At 35.4% G+C, this 19,906-nt stretch overlaps 1 pseudogene; it reads left to right on the forward strand.

The window, feature by feature from the left end:
* The first annotated feature begins 13,047 nt into the window (after window positions 1-13,047).
* LOC127849008 (inversin-like) overlaps window positions 13,048-19,906 on the forward strand; it is a 40,180-nt pseudogene continuing 33,321 nt past the window's right edge.

Below are 19,906 nucleotides of genomic sequence, written 5' to 3' on the forward strand. Positions count from 1 at the left end.
AAATTGAGAATATAAACAATCGTAACCTTACACTATTGCGTTGTTTTCCCGAATCTATTTATAGCCTCAGATTATGAATGACCTGTACTACGTCATTAAGACGCAGCAGATAGTGGACTATTTAAATCATTCATCAATAATTTCTTCCGCGACACGTATAATACAAACATTGTTTATTGATTCTTTTCTATATTAGCTCCGTTAAAAAATATTCCATTTAACACGATTTTCACATAATGTTTCCATTTGTGAATGAATATAGTTGGGGAACTCAAACCTCTTGCATAAATTATACAACTATTTCTCGCGCGGATACGGCAGCTGTGGCGGGTAGTAGTAAATAAACTCTGATACACACACAATTTTCAGTAACAACATAAGCTGTTCCCTACGCGAACAACTAAAATAAGAACGGTAGTGTATGAAACAACAAAATTAAAACAAGCATTTTCGTTAGATCACAACAGGGTCAAAGAATGTTTCTGAAAAATACATAAGCTCAAAGAATGTAAAAATTTAAAGCACTTTTTTATTTGTAAACTAACTTCCGTCCCATTTACATATGTCGCAGCTTTTTTTTTCAAAAGGCTTTGTCATTACAAGCTCAATTCTTATCATGTTGGCATTTTATCAAATTTAATATTTTTATGAATTACGTGGAACACAGTTTATTTGCATTGTTTTAAAAGTCATAACTTTGTATAAGCTCAACGAAAAGAGACATTCACTAGTTTGTTTAAGCACCTTAAACCCATTTACATATTTCAGTGGTCTTTTCATAAGACTCTGTCATTAAAAGCTCTACCTTCAATATTGAATCTTTGGTCTTTTTACATATTATTAACACCTTAAGCCTGATTTACAAATTATATCAGCTCTGACAATTCAAATAATATCGCGAGGGATCCCCTGTGTTTGTATAGGTCCCTGAGGTGACACGCGATATCTTATTGCGTTATCTACACACGTAGTGCCACGGGCTATCAATAAACGCTTTTAATTCAAACTTCGCACATCGCCTCTCATTGAGTGAATGCGGTCGTGTCTCTAGCGCAGTTGTTTTTTCAAGCCCATTATATCTTGCTTAAATTGATTATCCGTATTGCTGCAATTAATAAACAAAAACATCACGTATTTTTTATTTTATTTTTCTATCGTCAATTAAAACATTATTACGAAAATTAAATAAAAGACATGTTTGGGAAATGTTGAGAATATCATTAAAGCCATTTAAGTTTTTTCTAAGGCTCCAGATTTTTCTTCAACATTTTTTTCGTAAATTTAAATTTTATTAAGAAATCAGTTAAGTTAGTATAAAAATGTTAATTAGAAAACGGTATGTTTAGTTATTATGTAAATATTTACTGGAAAACGGAATGCTCAGTGAGTATGGAAATGTTAACTGGACAACGGTCTTATAAGTTATTATGGAAATGTTATTGAGAAACGATATATTTAGCTATTCTGCCAAATGTTAAATGTGTTACGGTATGTGTTATAAGTATGAACATATTTAATGGGCATCTGAATGCCTAGTTCGTGTAGAAATGTTTCGTAAGTATGGACATGTTGTTTTGAGCAAATGAATGTATGGAAATGTGAATTACGCACCGGAATTATTTGTTAGTTTGATACTAGATGATTTACATGTATTGCATAGACCTATTAATACACATCAAGTATGAAAACTTTGTCACCTTGCAAATGGGTTTGACCTTCATATTTAAAACATAATGTTTCCAAAGTATTGCTTCTTAATGCATGTTGGCATGTGCTCTCTGCTACGTGGAAAACAGGGTAGGTGGGAGATATTCGAATCTGCAAAATGTTCATTTGTAATGATTATGATGTTATGGACCGTTGGAAACAGCTATCCGATCGTTGCGTTTGTGTAAATATTCGTTATTGGGAACAAATTATATTTAAATAATAATACAGTTTTACTTATCATGCAGTGTAAATGCGGTATAGTTTGAATATGGGTAATTTTTTAATCAAAGAATGTCTTTCAATTTTAGGAATGATGGTATGATTGTGGGTGGGTATTACTATATAATGAACTTATTAAAGCGTATTATCCAAAATAAGGAAAATTAAAATAAATACATTTTGCTTTTCTCAATTCATTATGAAAATTGAAAACGTATTAGAGTATATGTGTAAAATAATCTACATACTTAATCAGTTCAGGGTTTGCCAAATGAACCTTAGACGGGACTCTAAAATTATCTTCTTTCGTACCTCAAAATTTCAGCGGTAAAATGTCGAACAAAATTTTTAATATATGGTAATCAAGTTTGTCCATATTTCTATGTCAAGGTAACAGATATCCGCAAAAGGTCGGACTGATGCGAGCTCAAAATGGGCTATCATTTAGAACATAAGATACTGATGCACCTGACATGAAAGGTGGTTACATTAAATTTAACGACTGTTCCCTGATTGCAACGAATACTATCATTACACTGTTACATATTTCAAGTGTCTTTATCCACGCTCGGAAGATAACCGCATTCAGAGCTCCAGATAATGTTTTCAGCCGAGGGGTATTTCACTCACGAAATTTTTAATTGATGAGTAAAAATCAAAATCCGATAATTTTAAGGAGTATTTATGTTAAATTTCTTACACGTGCATCGCCGTCCGTTTCAATTTTGAGCCACGGAAAACTTACTTTCCAATTAGAAATAGTCTTGTCTGTGACCTTATTTCCGTCATGTTTCTTTCTCTTCACCGATTTTATAACATCTGTTAATATACTGTCAATAAAAAGGCGTAATATTTTTTCCGGTGTTACTACTGATGATGTCGACTTAAATCGACCATTTTAAACTGGTTCGCCATTAGTTTTTGTTTTATACACATGACAATAAATCACAAATACAAGCAGACGCTGCGGCATACGTCACAAAAAGAAAGGCGCTTTCGGGACAGGGACTGCCGGTCAGGACGGCACAGATCGTGACAGTCATATGAAAAACAAGCAAGCAGCAAGTTTTCGCATTACATTATAATTCAAGTGGATTCATTGATTGCAAACCGGATTTCAATATATCTAACGGGTTAAATATGTGCTTAGTCACGTTATCTGGTAAGTGGGTGGTATCCGAACAACTTTTTTTATTATAAGTGTATTTTGGCTGCCATTTAAAAAGTGCTTAAAGGAAAAAGATTTTTCTTTAGTGCCACACAATAGATAAACTGATATAAAAAATTATATGCTTGACGATGGGCGATTCGGGTTTCATCGAATGTGATGTCAAATGTTTTCACCATTAGCGTACATCGATCCTCAACAATGCAGCAGGCAACCTCCGCGATTTGACTGGAACTTGCATAGCTGGATCAAATCCCTGCCATCATACAAAACCACGTGATGATAGCTGAGCTACGTGATACAATAATCGCGTCTTACAGTATCAACGTCATAGAAAACAATGCCGAAAAAGAATTTGCCGGAGAATGGTTTTCTTTGTTAAAACAAGAGTTTTATGTTTAACCGGAAAATAAGACCCATATATATATAATGATCAAACTCCCTGCCGTTATTACCAACTAAATCATAATAGTCGAACTACGTGGGCGTCTTACAGTATCAACGGTTATTTTTAAATTTGTGAACAGTAATTTTTACTTTTTTAATTAAAGTAATTTATTTGTTTATTATGAACCTAAACCTATACACTATTTTCAAAATATAAAATAAAATGATACTCCTTTTCATAATATAATACTTAAAAAAACATGCTACCGAATTTGGTAGGATTTTCTTGTGATGTCAGTGGTTGTATGTGAGAGCATGGAACGACAACTCTGCGTGGAGATTGTGCAGCGGGGAGCCCGTTGTGTCAACATCGGCCTTTATCGTGGGCCATTATTAAATAATACCGTTCAAACTGAGGAGTAAATTAGGTCGGGAACCACATAGATGGTGATGTCACTACGTTTCTCCCAGTGTGGACACAATGACAGGAACCAGTCATGTTTACATGAATTTATATGCATGTATAAACGGCTAATACGCATTGAAATTGCACACGATGCGTAATCCGAATTTAGCCATGAGTTTTTTTACTCAACAAAATGTTAGGTCATGCGTATTTTCTTTTTGTGCATGCGTATTTTACGCAAATACGCATCTTATCTGTACCTCTGACCGCATTACTACACTCACATGGCTACGCTTACAAAAATATCAAACGTACTTATCGCTCATGTTAGAAATATGCGAAATACTTACAAGTACATGAGTTGAATAATAAAATCCCCAAAATCGGTAATAATTAGAAACAATGGTGCATAACAGTAATTCATGATTGTTAAGTGTTTGTTTATTTCAAGTATTCTTCATGATATCAGCCGATAAGTTGCTTTAAACAGTCATATAAGTTGGTCGCAAAATCGTTTATCTCTTTGTTAAAATAAAGGCAACAATTATATCAGTGTATCGTACTTGATACGGAGCTCTTTGCAATTGACCTCAAGGCGAAACCTGGGTAACGGTATAATTATCCATTTAGAATATTAAAGCGAGTATGCACGGTTTTGTCAAATATTTATGAATTTATATGAAATGTGTATAAAACACTTATTATGCATATATTTCAATATACATTCAACTAAAACTTAAGAAGAACATGTGTCGAAAATGCGAAATAAGCCAGATATGTAATCCTGAAATCGGAAATGTCTGTACAGTCGAATTCGCCAGCATGTATATCATGCATGCACGATGTGAATCTAAATTAAGTTTTACGGATCAAATTAATTTCCTGCAACGATATCGATTCATGCGACACACGAACACTAACTCCGATCCTTATAAAAAGACGATTGCTACGCTAATTGTAGGAAAAAATGTACGAACTATTTTCGTTACAATCGGTTCGGGCGTTAATTTGTCTTTGCTGCATGTTATGAAATTCGTCTTCAATGTATAATTGTTCTTGCCTATTTTGTGTTATGTAACATATTTTTATCAATAAATTTCAATTTAACGCATATACAAATCGGGCATATTCGCTTAAAAAAGTACCTACCGGGAGGTCTCGTTTGAAACAAACAATCATGCAATCTAATCTCAGTGATGGCTTTACATGAATGTAGGCGTGGTTACAACTACTAAAGTAAATCGTCAAATTAGTTATATAGCCATGCTTGTCTGACGTGTGTCTAAAGATTAGAAGTAAATCGATTAGATTGAACAACCACGCGCTTTTGTTTTCCAAGACAAATATTGGTCAACTGAGGCATTGATAGGCAAATGTTAAAACAAGCATAGTCAACATATGATTGTATGGACGGGTAATCTTTAAAGTAGATTGTTTGTATAATTCAATTTTTTTTATTTAGTATACTTTTACAGTTCGAATAAAAAAAAATGGATATATATATATATATATATATATATTGACAAAATCGTCAGTGTATCAGTGCATCGCAGGAAAAAGTCTCTGATACATCTATATTTTAATATGCTCCAGAAGATGATATCATATATACCCGACATATGTGTATTTATTTCTCTTTAACCGTTTATATTTGCTACAAAATATTGTCATAATTGCATGTTAAAATATCAAATAAAGTGCTTGGCCACATAACATCATACTGGACGGATAGTGTCATACACTGGGCAAAAAATCTATATCCCAATTTTACGCACGAAATCGTCAATGATGTCACACCTCAGCGCGAGTGCTTTCTGATGCATTCGTTCTAGATCTATTGCATCCGATCATAGTATAATATACGGAAATTACATCATTGGTCATTTGTTTATATAGTGTGCATTTTTCAAGTTAAATGTAAAAATTGAACGATGCAAATTACGCAGATCAACGTTATAACTGAGCACGTCAACCAAATACTATTATTTATCGAAGTAAAGGGCTAACAGCTATTGTGATTAACCGATATTAATGTTATTAATAAGTTCATTTTTTATTGGCTGTTTTATTAGGCTGAAGAAAGCGATACGCCAAATCTCTACTGGAAAACGGAATGCTTAGTTAGTATGGAAATGTTAACTGGACAACGGTCTTATAAGTTATAATGGAAATGTTATTGAGAAACGATATATTTAGCTAGTCTGCCAAATGTCAAATGTGTTACGGTATGTGTAATAAGTATGGACATATTTAATGGGCATCTGAATGCCCATATTAATGTTATTAATAAGTTGTTTTTTTATTGGCTGTTTTATTAGGCTGAAGAACGCGATTAGCTAAATCTCTCGTGCCGATTTTATTAGCCGGGCCGATATGACCTCCTTGTCATGCATGTCCGATGAATAATCTTTAAGTATCCGTTTAAAATGTTGGTATCTCGTAACATCAATTTCGCTTATTTTTACAAATGTGTGTTTTACACCATTCCGTGAATTTATTTTTCCTCGTTTATTTTACTAACACACGTATATGCTCTTACATCGAGGTCACCAACTAATTACCAAGAAAATTAATATTCAATATATGGTAAGTACATTTATACTCAAGAACTATGCCCACCAAAAGTGCCTTGACTGTCTGTCAATGACAATCGTATGTATCGAAAATTGTTCGAGACATTTTAATGAATAGTTATGAAATAGCCGTACAATTATTTTGCGTTTTCCCGCTCAGTTCATCAATCGCACATTCTCGGCCCTTTCCGTCAAACATCGGATAAGTACCTCGAAGGAGATAGTATGAATACACATTTCGGAAGCGGTATTGCGGTCTACCTACGCGGGCCTACGCGAATCAAAATTACATAGTAAAAACAAACATGGCCGGTTTTGCGAGTTGTTTACATTTTGCAAAGATGAAAATGGTGATTTTCTATGCTCTGAAGCCAGAGCAAGTACAAACTCTACAGGAATTATGGACGCCATCGTTGTTCTTGTTTTTGTTGTTGTAACATTCTTAGAATGGTATCACGTGGGCGGACTACTTTCAACCCGTATTTCTCCCGAGTCCGATTATGATAATCTGCGAGGGGTACCGAATGTCAGTTTATATGAAAGATTAAATGGTAGATAGTATGTACCATTAGAATTCCACTGAGTGTTTTTACCGCGAACAAGTGGTACAGCAGTTAAGCATTGCTAAACACTACTGAGTTTATTATCGTTACTATAAAGTTGTGTATATAAAGTGCTCAAGAAAGAAAGAAAATTAACAAACCAGTATTACATATTTAAGAAATATGAATATTAAAAAGGTCTTTTGAATAACAAAATTGCACACTATAAATCAAAATTAAACTTTCAATTTCAGGAAATTTGGGCTTTTTCATAAAGAAACTAGACCATAATTTCAAGTGAACATGTAAATCTTGTAAATTAGAAGAACTTTGAAGTTCTAAAAGGTTGTGTTCATACTTATGTTTCCAAGGTCTTTTCACCAATATTGATTTATATATTTTTTTATTTAAAGTATCAGATTTGTGATAAGTTCTAACAAATGGAATAATGTATTAACAATTAAGATGAATCTATAAGAATTTGGATGTAGAAACTATTCAATTACAGTTTAAGATATACATGAAGCTTCATTACCAGTTATGTCGGGTTGTTTCTCTATGTTTATTATGTATTGAGTTTCACACTTTCCATGCGGAAATGGTTGTCGTCGGAAGAAATTTTTCGGTAGCGTTTAGCCTCGCTGTATGGTTAAATTGCAATCCTCAAGTCCATGTTTTGAAAGAGAATAGCAACGTTAATCAAAATGTTCTTTTTTTACACATAAATTATAACATTTTTCAATGACAATATTATCTCAGGATCAAACTGAAAGGTACTTTTATGAAGTGTGTCATAACACTCATTGAATTATTAAATTTCAACATCGAAACTCGAGAGCTTCTTTATAATAACAATACAATTATTAAAAAAAAATGTTTTCCCTTAAGGGCTCTTACCAGTGTTCTTTAGATTATTAGGCTACAACCGTAATCCCGTTTAACCCTTTGCATGCTGGGAAATTTGTCGTCTGCTAAAATGTCGTCTGCTGAATTTGTAAAATAAGCATTTTCTTCATTTTTTTTCAAAGAATACTATCAGAATAGCAAACAGTTTGGATCCAGATGAGACGCCACGTTCTGTGGCGTCTCATCTGGATCCAAACTGTTTGCAAAGGCCTATAAAATTCAGCTCCAGCGCTTTAAGGGTTAATGGTCTGTTTAAGGTAGCGCCACTGTAATGATTTCCCGCGATTTCTTCAAATATCGAAGAGCCTTTTTACATGTTTACTTATGGATATCTAATTTAATCCGGGACTATTGTAAAGTTGTGGCCGAGTGGTTAAGGCGATAGACTAGAAATCTATTGGGATCTTCCCGCACAGGTTTGAATCATGCCGACAACGCATACTTTTTGCGACGCGTTTAATTTCTTTTCCAACGTTATTTGATTTAATATATCATATAAGCTATGTTTATTGTTAAATATTTTTATGGACATTCTTCAATTTTTTAAATTAAAACAACGTAATGGCTAAATTGTGTGAATTACTGCTGAAAATACGAATTATGCATTTTGCATTTTTATTTTTATTTCAAAAAGCAAACTGTAAATCTGTCTATTTCTTGGTATTTTTGCTGTATATAGTGTTTCTATAAACATAAGTTCAAAATAGTACTTAAATGATACGATTTTTAATTTTATGACTCTTTGTTTTTAGCCAACCAAATTTCTACTTGGCTGAAACAACTTACATTTCATGGCGCTCTTCCATAGATAACAAGTTATAAAAAATAAATGTCTGTAAAAGAATGCTTAGTGCATCTTGTTTAAACTTTAAACACCTTTCAATGCTCGTTAACTCGTACGAGATAACACAAACAGTTGTCTTAAACGCAAAAATCACATGGATTAAAAAACAAACACGAATGCAAGTCATTGTCAAAGTGGGCTTGGGTGAAGATAAACGTAGTTATTCAAACACTTACGTTTTATATTTAATTTCCAGGTAGAATAATTATTTTCCCATTTTATACGATTATGCAATAAAGGTGTTTATTGAACATGTACTTTTTAGTCATGTTACAGCTGTCTTATCGATCCCTACATTCATCATTAAGTCATAAGTGTCTGCATATGTGCAAAGCGATCATTCGTTGCTGAAAGCCCTTATAAAGAATTCGCTTATAATATTATGTTTTTATGTGTGTCTATCTTAATTGTTAGCGTGTGTCTTTCGTCTAATGTTTTGAAAATGTAAAGGTGCCATAAATTGTAAAACAACACGATGATAAGATTTATTTCATGCTCATGTAACATGAGTTTCAATGTGTTTATATTTGTTGCGATGAACTTACTTCATTGAACGTATTTACCCAATTATATAAATGTTCATGTCTTCTAACGAATTTTAAAGTGTGCCTAAACCAATCGCCAAAACGTTCGACAATATTATCCTGTGAAACTCATCGATAAATAGATGTAAATTTCTTAAATAAAGTTGTCGATGGTGGCTATTAAAATGCATGCACATTTATGTAGATTCAAATATGTTAACCAACAAGATTATGTTTACCTGAAGCCAAAACCAATGGTTAAACGGTATTGTCTTGTTATACACATCACTTAACAAATGTTCTTTACTTTTACACGTATATATTTTTCGAAAGTGGGTATCAAAATGCATCTACATGTATGTATATGCATAATAAACAATTAAATATGTTAAGCACAATGATTATATATATCTGTAGCAATTATGCTGGTAATTGACGCAAAGACGATAACGTTGATTGGCCGAGTTGTGGCCTCTGACATGGCTCTGTTTGGTCTACATAACAGGTAATTAAATGAGTGACGGCCTCATATTTAATTGAACTTCTCGGTGTTAGTATATACAGAGTGATTCCTTGAGTATATTTCCCTGTCGTGATATTGTTTAGGTATACATAAAAGGTAATGAGCTGAAGTAAGGCCCTTTTGAGTGAATTGTACTTCTTACGTACCGGATGATGGACATAGCCTATTCCCCCTGCAATGGCACTGTTTGCTCATTGTATACTGAGTGACGACCTCTAATGAATACTGTTTGTACACACAGGGGGTCATTTTCTGGGCTCACCTGATATTGTTTTGTCCACATAATAGATACTCTGTTAAGATCCGATCACCATTTTTAATCTTCTTGACAAAGGAATCTGTCTAGAACGTAAAGTTATGTGGCATGACTTAAATTGGCCACTCGCTTGACTCAGTTTGTGTAATATGATTTGTAATAGTACCGTAAATTCTTGTCATTTGAAACAATAACAATAATAAAAAAGAATAATGTGAATACCTACATACTAAATAATGCTCATGCATAGTTTCTTGTAGAATATTCGCTATTATGGCGTCATTTCCTTCAAGCCATCGCATTCTTTCAGACTGTTTCCACTTCGAGCTGGTTCCGCGGATTACGTTCCGCCTATACCGGTCATCGGGTAAACAATCTGCTTGGCGGAGCCGGGCAACACAACAAAAGATTACTTTAGTATTCATTAAGAAAACCGTTAAATATTTGGAAACCAAACAAATGGGAACCAAAACTAAACCATTATTCTGGAGTAACCCGAACACAACCGTAAAAAAGGTGGTAGTCAAAACAAAACCACAACATTTTCTTGACCAAAAACGGAACCATTCAACAGCTGGAAATCAAAACAAAACCGCCACGCTATGGGAACAAAATTTTAAAAAAGGTTTAATAAACCTTAATCAACATAAAGAAGTGAAAGCCGTGAAAAATCTGAGAACTCGAACAAAAGTGTAAAATAATGTGTGTTCTGGCATTGACATCTAATAACTTTAATATACAATAAATGAACTAAACGCTGCTTATAATAGACGCAACCAAGAGTTCAGTAACAAGTAGTAATAGTATAAAATGTTGTGCTTGGTAAGTATAAGGAGTTACAGTACTAGTAATAGAAGTAGTAATAGTAGTAGATGATGTTACTGTCGTTGTTGTCTTTGTAGATCAACTGTGATGGCTGAATTCTTTTAGCGGTTACCCCCCTATCGTTCAAGAAAGCGAATTCAGTTCAACTACAAACAACTAGTTCATTAATAAGTACATATACGTGCTGTATTCGTCATATACTTTTTTATATCAAATTGACATACGTTCTTACAGAAAACGTTTCAGATAATAGTCAATGCAAAATTCGATTGTTTATTAAAAAGAGGAAACAATGTAATAACAAACACACAATTTATACATATGTATACACTCAAAAGGCCGAATGCCGTAAACATTTTTTAAATAATCTCCCGGAAAAAATATATTAAGATACTATTGATAACATTTGTTTTAACAATTTCCTTATTGTAAACAGTTTATAACAGATGAAAATATTAAATAGACGCATTACTTTTTTTCTTCTAAATAAAATTAGTCAAATATTGACATTATGGTCTTCAACCTATAACGAAGTAATAAACAACATGTCATTTCGCAGAATTTCGTAAATGACCGGAACTCTAAACGTTTACCGAGCATGCGTAAAACTGCGAAAATTCGGTCGAAATCAAAACATGATAGGTTCCTATGCTCGCATCTGTCAAGGTCATTTTACTGTACATTATTGACTCAGATCGGCGTTGTTATATTATAGAGGCCCATTAAGGGGTTTATGGTATCCACACGAAAATCAATTAAAATCTTATTAACGCCACGCGGATTTGTTAACGTTGTAGGCCAAACCTCAGAGATACCATGGCGGGTATAGAGCATACGACCCCGATATTCTGCTTAAAGCAGTAGATGATGTTAAGATGAAAAATCTATATGTGTGTCGAGTGGCACTTCAATATTCCATCCCCTATCAAACATTAAGAGATACGATTAGCAGACGTGTAGATCCCAACAAGTTTCTGAAGGAGACAATTTTTACACATGACGAAGAGTTAGGCATTGTTGAGCATGCTGAAAATTACGCAAGGCGTGGCTATGGGTTAAGCAATACAGCCATGCAGACGTTGGGTGGTGAATTGGCGCACCACCTAGGGAAGCGTGATTCAGAAAAAACACTAAGCAACTGCTGGCTGTATGGGTTCCTTACACGGTGGGAATCAAGGATCTCTACCCTCAAACCATCAGCACTGGAGTCAAACAGGGCAAAATACTCAACCCCAGAGTTTGTTGAGCAGTTCTTCAACAATCTAGAGGCGTCTGTGGCGAATACGGGATACAAGAGAGGCCGGACTGCATTTTTAATCTCGATGAAACCGGAATCTATCCAGAGCATCGTCCCCCTAATATAATCTCTCCTGTGCATGAAAAGGCACAGGCAGTAACATCACCACGCTCAGCGACAACCATGCTGATCGCATGCGCCAGTGCGTCTGGAAATCACCTTCCGCCATATTTAATATTTAAAGGTTGATAATAATACGATTAACAAACGAATATGAAAATATTTTACGAACAATATCACCAACATAAGTTCAATTCTAACTTCATAAAACTGCTTTAATACTTAATATAACAGTATACATTCAGTTAGCCCAATTAGTAAATTAGTAAAGACATTTAATACATGAGAATATGCTTTCATTAATTAAGTGTTACAAGCAGTAAATATAATCAGATTTAATCAATTCAATTAAAACATAAATTATGATAAATATCTTCAAATGTTGATATCTTAAGGTTCATAACTGCAGGGAAGAGAACCAATGAAAATCTGGCGAAAGACCTGACGCCAGGTGTGAAAGTCACAATGTCTGAAACAGGCTGGTCAACGACCTCGACATTCAAGGACTACCTTGAAAATCATTTCTTGACAAATATCATTAGGGGTGATGGCAGTCAACCCGTGATATTATTACTCGACAGACACACAACGCACACGTCAACGGAGATGATGAAATGGGACCGCGAGAGAAACATTCATCTGTTCTGTTTGCCAGCGCATACGTCTCATATCCTTCAACCGCTTGACGTAGGTGTGTTTGGTCCATTCAAGCGATTGTACTACAGCGGATGTGCTTCGTACATGAAGGCCAACCCCGGGAAAGTGGTAACGAAGTATGAAGTTGCTGGAATGGCTTGAAGCGCTTACATGAAGGCACTTAGCACTTGGAACATCGTGTCAGCCTTCAGGAAGGCCGGTGTGTACCCACTAAACAAGAATGCGGTGCCTTCAGAAAAGCTCGTGCCATGCGAGTCATTCCGAGACTCGACGCCTCTTCAGAAGTTACAAGCAGAACGGGCTGGCAAGCAGGCAGTTGAAGAGTATCACCGGGCAAAAACAGAGTCACCAACCCCTACCACGTGCAGATGCCAAAAGAAAATGTCGGCGAAACCAAAACCTGGCGGGAAATTGATTACAAGTGATGCATACATTGAAGAGGTGGAGATGTTCGACGCCAAGAAAAATGCCAATGCCGTTACATCTCAAAGCCAGATGATGTGTAAAAGCCCGATGCTGTCAACACGTGGCATACAAAAGTTGCACGCCAAAATTGTTAGAGAAGACTCTGATACCGAATCGGACACGGACGATTCCGAAAACTGATGCGTATGTAAACAATTTAGTCCCCCAAATCTGGACACGAGGCCGCACATAAAAATCGCTAATTGGGGGCAGTGCGACGAGCGTGGGCATTGGGTCCACCTCTCCTTCTGCCATACAAAATCGGTTCTGCAAAAAGGAGACAGTTTCCGTTGCCCACACTTTTGTTAAATTTAAAATTTGTTTTGCACCGTTTATGCTATGCATTTATTAATAATTGTAAAATCGTTCAATGCTGACAATTATTGATTCATTACATTCGCTTGAATGTATCATTTGAATGCGTTCAATGTTTATACTTAATACGTTATTTGTTAAATAAGTTCATTATGTATAGAGGATAAAGTAATTGCAAGATAGAGAAATGAAAGACTCTGCGTTTGTCTCAGCAATTTCCCCACACAGAGCCTCACAGTAGAGCGCGTGCTTTCGACCAATCGAATTCACCAACCTATAGGAAAACTTCTAGCAGATATTGACTTCCAGCTGTCAACTTCAACATAAAAGTTTTTTGATGTAACGCATGTTTGTTGATGATTTATTTCATTGTTTAATGAAACATGGATATTTTCCTTTTTAAATCTCACATTTTTCTTCATAATGCTGACGTTCATTGTACACATGCGCGAGTTTGAATGCGTAGGTGGCCGAACCAACAGGAAAAGTGGCTACATTTCACTGCTTTGAATGCACCACGTCTCATTAAAGTACATAAAAACAAGTAAACACAGGATTTGTTGTTAAACAATATCATGAACAGTAAATGGATTCGAAAGACAAATAAAATCTGTGAAGTGTTAGGTTGTAAGAAATCTAAACAAATTGTGTGAAGATATAAAAAAAATCACTCACCATTTTCTTTATACAGAATAAGAGTTGAATCTGGATGTAGTCGTCGAAGAAACCACTTCTGGCTTTTACTAGGTGGAGTAAATAATTGTGAATAATCAACCACAACTATAAACACTATTGTTTTGAATGAAACAAAGGCGTACACATTATATTCTATCAATTCTTATTGTTTTGGCAAGTTTTCAATCCGCCATAGTGAAGTTGTAACCAAGGCCGCTTTAAGAGGTACGCTTTGATTGGTCGATTGAAATTCCCGAGATTGCTATTGAGGAATGCTAATGGACGATGAAAAGAATTCGAACGAAAGATAAAATAATGGAGGAAAGAAAAAGAAATAGAGAACATATTATTTTTACCCCCACCAAAGACAGAGGGATATATATTTGGCATTGTCGTCCGTCAGTCTGTCTGACTGTCTTTCCATATATCACAAACTTTTCAGGGCTCTATTTCAGAAATTATATTATTTATCATCATGAATCGTCCCTGAATGCACAAAACAGTGTTTTTAACAACTTTTAACCTATACATATGTTTCTTCTTGTATAACACTATCACACTTTTATCTTCACCTTATCTTCATGCTTTGAAGTCTCCTTTTCAATGCTTTTAAACATTGTATTCTTGCACTGACACGTAGTGTCCAGCAGTATTAAAAGATAGATAGATAGAATCTGCATGGTTTTAAAAATATCGATGATGAGAAACATAGGCGCTCGATGGCAATGTTTTTTATTATTTTTTTCAGCAACCCGTTGTTTATCATAATACACACACCTACTAAATTAATAAAATTCTTCCGACAAAACGTCAATATCTATGTACAAAGTCCAACTTTTTCAAGAAGACGTTTTGTCTGAAGATTTTTATTAATTAAGTAGGTGTTTGTTAACAAACATGAGGGGATATTAGAAGCTGATCCATCTTGCGGCCCCAACCGGATATGTATGTATGTATGCATTATGCATTTTACTAAACAAAACCGGTCACTAAAAAAAAGAAAACATTGCCATCGAGCGCCTATGATGAGAAATGCCATGCACACGAACCACAACCAAACACTGTCTTAAAAAGGAGTTATTTGTCCTTCGTTTTTTTTGTATGATATAACTAATATTTATTTGCAGGTATATATCACAGATAAGGTATAAGATTTCAACATTAAAATCGGTCGCAGGGGGGGGGGGGGGGGCGGGCCCTCCAGATGTCGCGCGTCAAACGCCCGTCGTAAGGGCTTCGTAACGCGGCACACATCGTCCGTTGCACATTTCTTTACCCAAATGTCCCATGATCCAGATACATAGATACAGGCTATAGCTAATTAAAATACCCAAGGGTTACTTATAACATAGATGCAGACATCCCGCACATTCAGTCTCTTGTATGTATTGCTTGGGGTAAAAATAATTATTAGTAGTTGTAGATTGAAGCTTCATTAGAATGCTATTAAATATATAACCTCACACTTGTATTGTTATTAAGTCATTTGACTATATACATTTGTATTACCAACCTCTACACTACAATAAATATTTGTTGAAGCCTAAAATATAATAAAAAGGAATGTGTCGTCCCTGTCCACACAGGCTAATCTGGGACTACACTTTATGCACATGCATTAAACCCCGTGTTAACAGAGCATCGCCCAATTATATTTTCTAAGGGACTACAAACGCATCAAAGTCGACATCTGAGTGGTAAAGGGTTTATAATTGTGTATCGGGTTGGTTTAATTAGTTGATAGTGTGAGAATATGATGTCAAGTTAGTTAAAATGGACCAAAATTGATACCTCAGAAAATATACTAATTGAACAGGTAAACAATATACCCGTAAACTGTTGTGTTTTATACGCAGGCATGCTTTGGGCACATCCACTTGTAAATGAAAATGTGGATGAAAATACTAAGTTAAGCAATTTCATTAAAATGGAATGTGCATGATGTTTATGATATTGAACAGTGGTCATGCTAATGTTTTCTGATCATCAATGTATGAATAATGTTCTTTCAAAAATAAATCCAGAGGAGATTAAACAATCGTGATAAAAGATCAGGGAAAGAATTTTTATAATGTTGCAGAACATTAGGTCTAACCCTTTTTTCAATATGTATGTCTGGTTTTTTGAATTTTTAACTATTTTATTATTTGTGATTGGAAGTAAAATATGTTAAAAGAATTAAAGATAAATGCTCAGACTTTGCTCTTTTTCATCTCAGGACTCCAACAAAGGCATCCCGGACATTGAGGGAAAGACGCCACTCCACTGGGCAGCCAGTAGTTGAGATGCAGAGGCTGTCAACTGCGTCAGGCTCATTTTGGTAACTGTTACACATTTAGCTCAGTTTAGTTACTGGCTGATTTTGGAAAGTGTGGCTCGTTTTGGTATCTGTTGCTCATTTTGGTAAATGTGTTTATTTTGGTAACTGGCTAATTTTTGGTAAAAGTAGCTCATTTTTGCAACTGTGGCTCATTTTGGTAACTGTGGCTTATTGTGGTTTCTGTGCCTCATTTTGGTATCTGTGCCTCATTTTAGTAACTGTGGCTCATTTTGGTATCTGTGCCTCATTTTGGAACTGTGGCTTATTTTGGTAACTGTGGTTTATTTTTTATGACACTAATTGTGGAAACTTTCCGCCTGGACTAGACTTCAAACACAAAATCCCCCCCCCCCAAAAAAAAACGAAAGCGTCTTCTTGTGATTATCCTGTGTGGACAGCACAGGCTAATCTTGGATGGCACTTTACGCACATGCATTAAGCCCAGTTTTCTCAGAGTGAGGCTGAAATACAATTTTCCATATTTATACAAATAACTTCAATAAATTGAACTTGTTTCTATTGAACCAGTTTTCCCAGATAAACTGGCAGGATTATGAGGGAAGGACTGCCCTATATTTAGTGGTCGCTGATGGAAATAAGGCCGTCGTTAAGGCACTGGTGAGTACAGTACCAACCTGTGCTAACAACATTTAAACCTTGTTCTAGGAAAACTGGACTGGAGACATGTGCCCAAAGTGTGATCCCACAAAGGTACAACACTTTCCGCCTAACCTGAAGCAACACATTACGCACATGCTTTAAGCCTAGTTTTCCCAGTATATGGCTCGCTTGTATATATCGACTACCTGTATGTTTATTTGTCATTTATGCTTCAAATTATAAAATAATTAGTTACACTCAGCTAGTAAATTGCCAAACAGGGTTTAGCGATAAATTAATATGATATGATCAACTGACAAATATCAGCAACATCTAAGCCATTTGAGCAAAATATTGATGTCATTTGGCAATTTTTATGCCCCCGGTAGGGTGGCATATAGCAGTTGAACTTTCAGTCAGTCAGTCAGTATGTCAGTCTGTCCACCCGTCCGAAAAAAAACACTTAAATATTGGCCATAACTTTTGCAATATTGAAGATATTAACTTGATATTTGGCATGCATGTGTATCTCATGAAGCTGCACATTTTGAGTGGTGGAAGTTCAAGGTCAAGGTCATCCTTCAAGGTCAAAGGTAAAAAAAAATATTTCAAAGAGGCGCAGTAGGGGCAGGGCTCGACATTAACTTTTGAAGCCACTTGTCCTGTCGGACACGTAGACCATAATTTCACTTGTCCTGACCAAATAGCAATTTGTCCTGACCATTATATCTTATTCTGCTCATTACTTTGCAAAATAATGAAATAATACAAAATGCTCAAATTATAAAGACTTGAATTGTTCAAAATACATGTAAACATAATTGTAGGCAATTTTAATACAAAAAGAACTGACTAGAATAACAGGAAAACTCAAGATTATTGATTTTTAAATATTATACAAAGCCATAATACCAGACAAAAACTTGTGTGTTGCCAACATTCAAACAGAAAATGTTAAAAGTGATGTACATGTACAGTACTTAACTGATATTAAAAAAAAATCATTCTATACATAGAGAGGACGTCACTATGTTAATTGTCTGTAAGATCGGTGTGTACCGGTGTCGTAAAATGCATATTCTTTACAAGGGAGAATATTCTTGTTATCTTGGCAACCAAAAAAATATGAAGGGTTGCTTTCCTTGTGAACAGTACAGTGTAGTATCACATGGAACTATCGGAATATCTCGGGCTTCGACGATTAAACGTATACAAAATATACTCGGAAAAGTTGAGTGATATCTCCACAGAAATAGTGGCTTTAAAGGCATTTTTTCTAAGTTATACAATTATAATGACCACTTGTCCCGTCGGACTAGAAAATTCTTTATTTACTTGTCCGGACTAACAATTTGGTTGTCCCGGACAGTCGGACTACCTTTAATGCCGAGCCCTGAGTAGGGGGCATTGTGTTTCTGACGAACACATCTCTTGTTGAATATTTACAAGCTTGGCTGTTTTCGGAGAAAACCCGAGGTATTGTTATAGCCAGCTCGTCGTGTCGTGTCTGTCGTCGTGTCCGCCGTCCGCGTCATGCAAAAACCTTAACATTTTGTCAAGGTTTTTAACAGTTGCTCTAACATTAACGTGATTCGCTGTTACATGTATGGTAATTGTTTGGTCAGAATAAATCTCCTCTAGGGGAAAATCCAGTTCAGGCTGAAAGTGAAGTCCCAGATTAGCCTGTGTATTGCCACAGAGATGCTCATTTTCATTTTTTGTAATTAATAAAACACAATACCCCCCAAAGAAACACAATAAACTCCAAAGAAACACAATTAACCTAAAAGAAACAAAATAAACCCCAAAGAAACACCCTAAACCACAAAGGTACCACAATAAATCCCTTAAATAACCAACAACTTACTATGTTAGAGATTGCAAAACCAATTATTGTAAATGAGCCTCGATATGGTAAAACGGGGCTTAATGCATGTGCATAAAGTGTTGTCCCAGATTAGCCTGTGCAGACCCCACATGCCAATCAGGGACAAGACACTTTCAGCATTAACTGGATTTTTGCCAAGTAAATTCCATAAAAGCAGATTGCAAAGGTTAATCTGGAATGATACTTCATGCACATAAGTAAAGCCCCGTTTTCTCAGAGCTTGGCTCAAGTATATTATCAAGTATTTTACTTTGAACAAAGTTGTCTTGTATTCCGTGACCAGGTCATTCAAAGATTGTATCCCTGCTGTTGGACAACAAGGCGGAGTTCTCGAGTTCAGACCAGAACGGGGCCACACCTTTACACTACGCAGCGCAAAACAACTTTGACGTGAGTCGTTAACATATGTATCTGAGTTGTTTTAGCTCAACTGAGCACAACGTGCTCATGGTGAGCTTTTGTGATCGCTTTTAGTCCGTCGTGTGTCGTAAGCCGTCAACATTTGCCTTGTTTACTCTCTAGGGGCCACAATTATAGTCCAGTTTTCATGAAATTTGGTCAGAAGATTGGTCTCAATTATATCTTGGATGAGTTCGAAAATGGTTACGTTTGCTTGAAACACATGGCTGCCAAGGGGCGGGGCATTTTTCCTTATATGGCATAGTAAAATCTTCTTTACACTCTAGAGGCCACATTTATTGCCTGATCTTCATGAAACTTGGTCAGAAGATTCATCCCAATAATAT

Source organism: Dreissena polymorpha, chromosome 10 (assembly GCF_020536995.1).
Source record: "Dreissena polymorpha isolate Duluth1 chromosome 10, UMN_Dpol_1.0, whole genome shotgun sequence".
Taxonomy (NCBI): Eukaryota; Metazoa; Mollusca; class Bivalvia; order Myida; family Dreissenidae; genus Dreissena; species Dreissena polymorpha.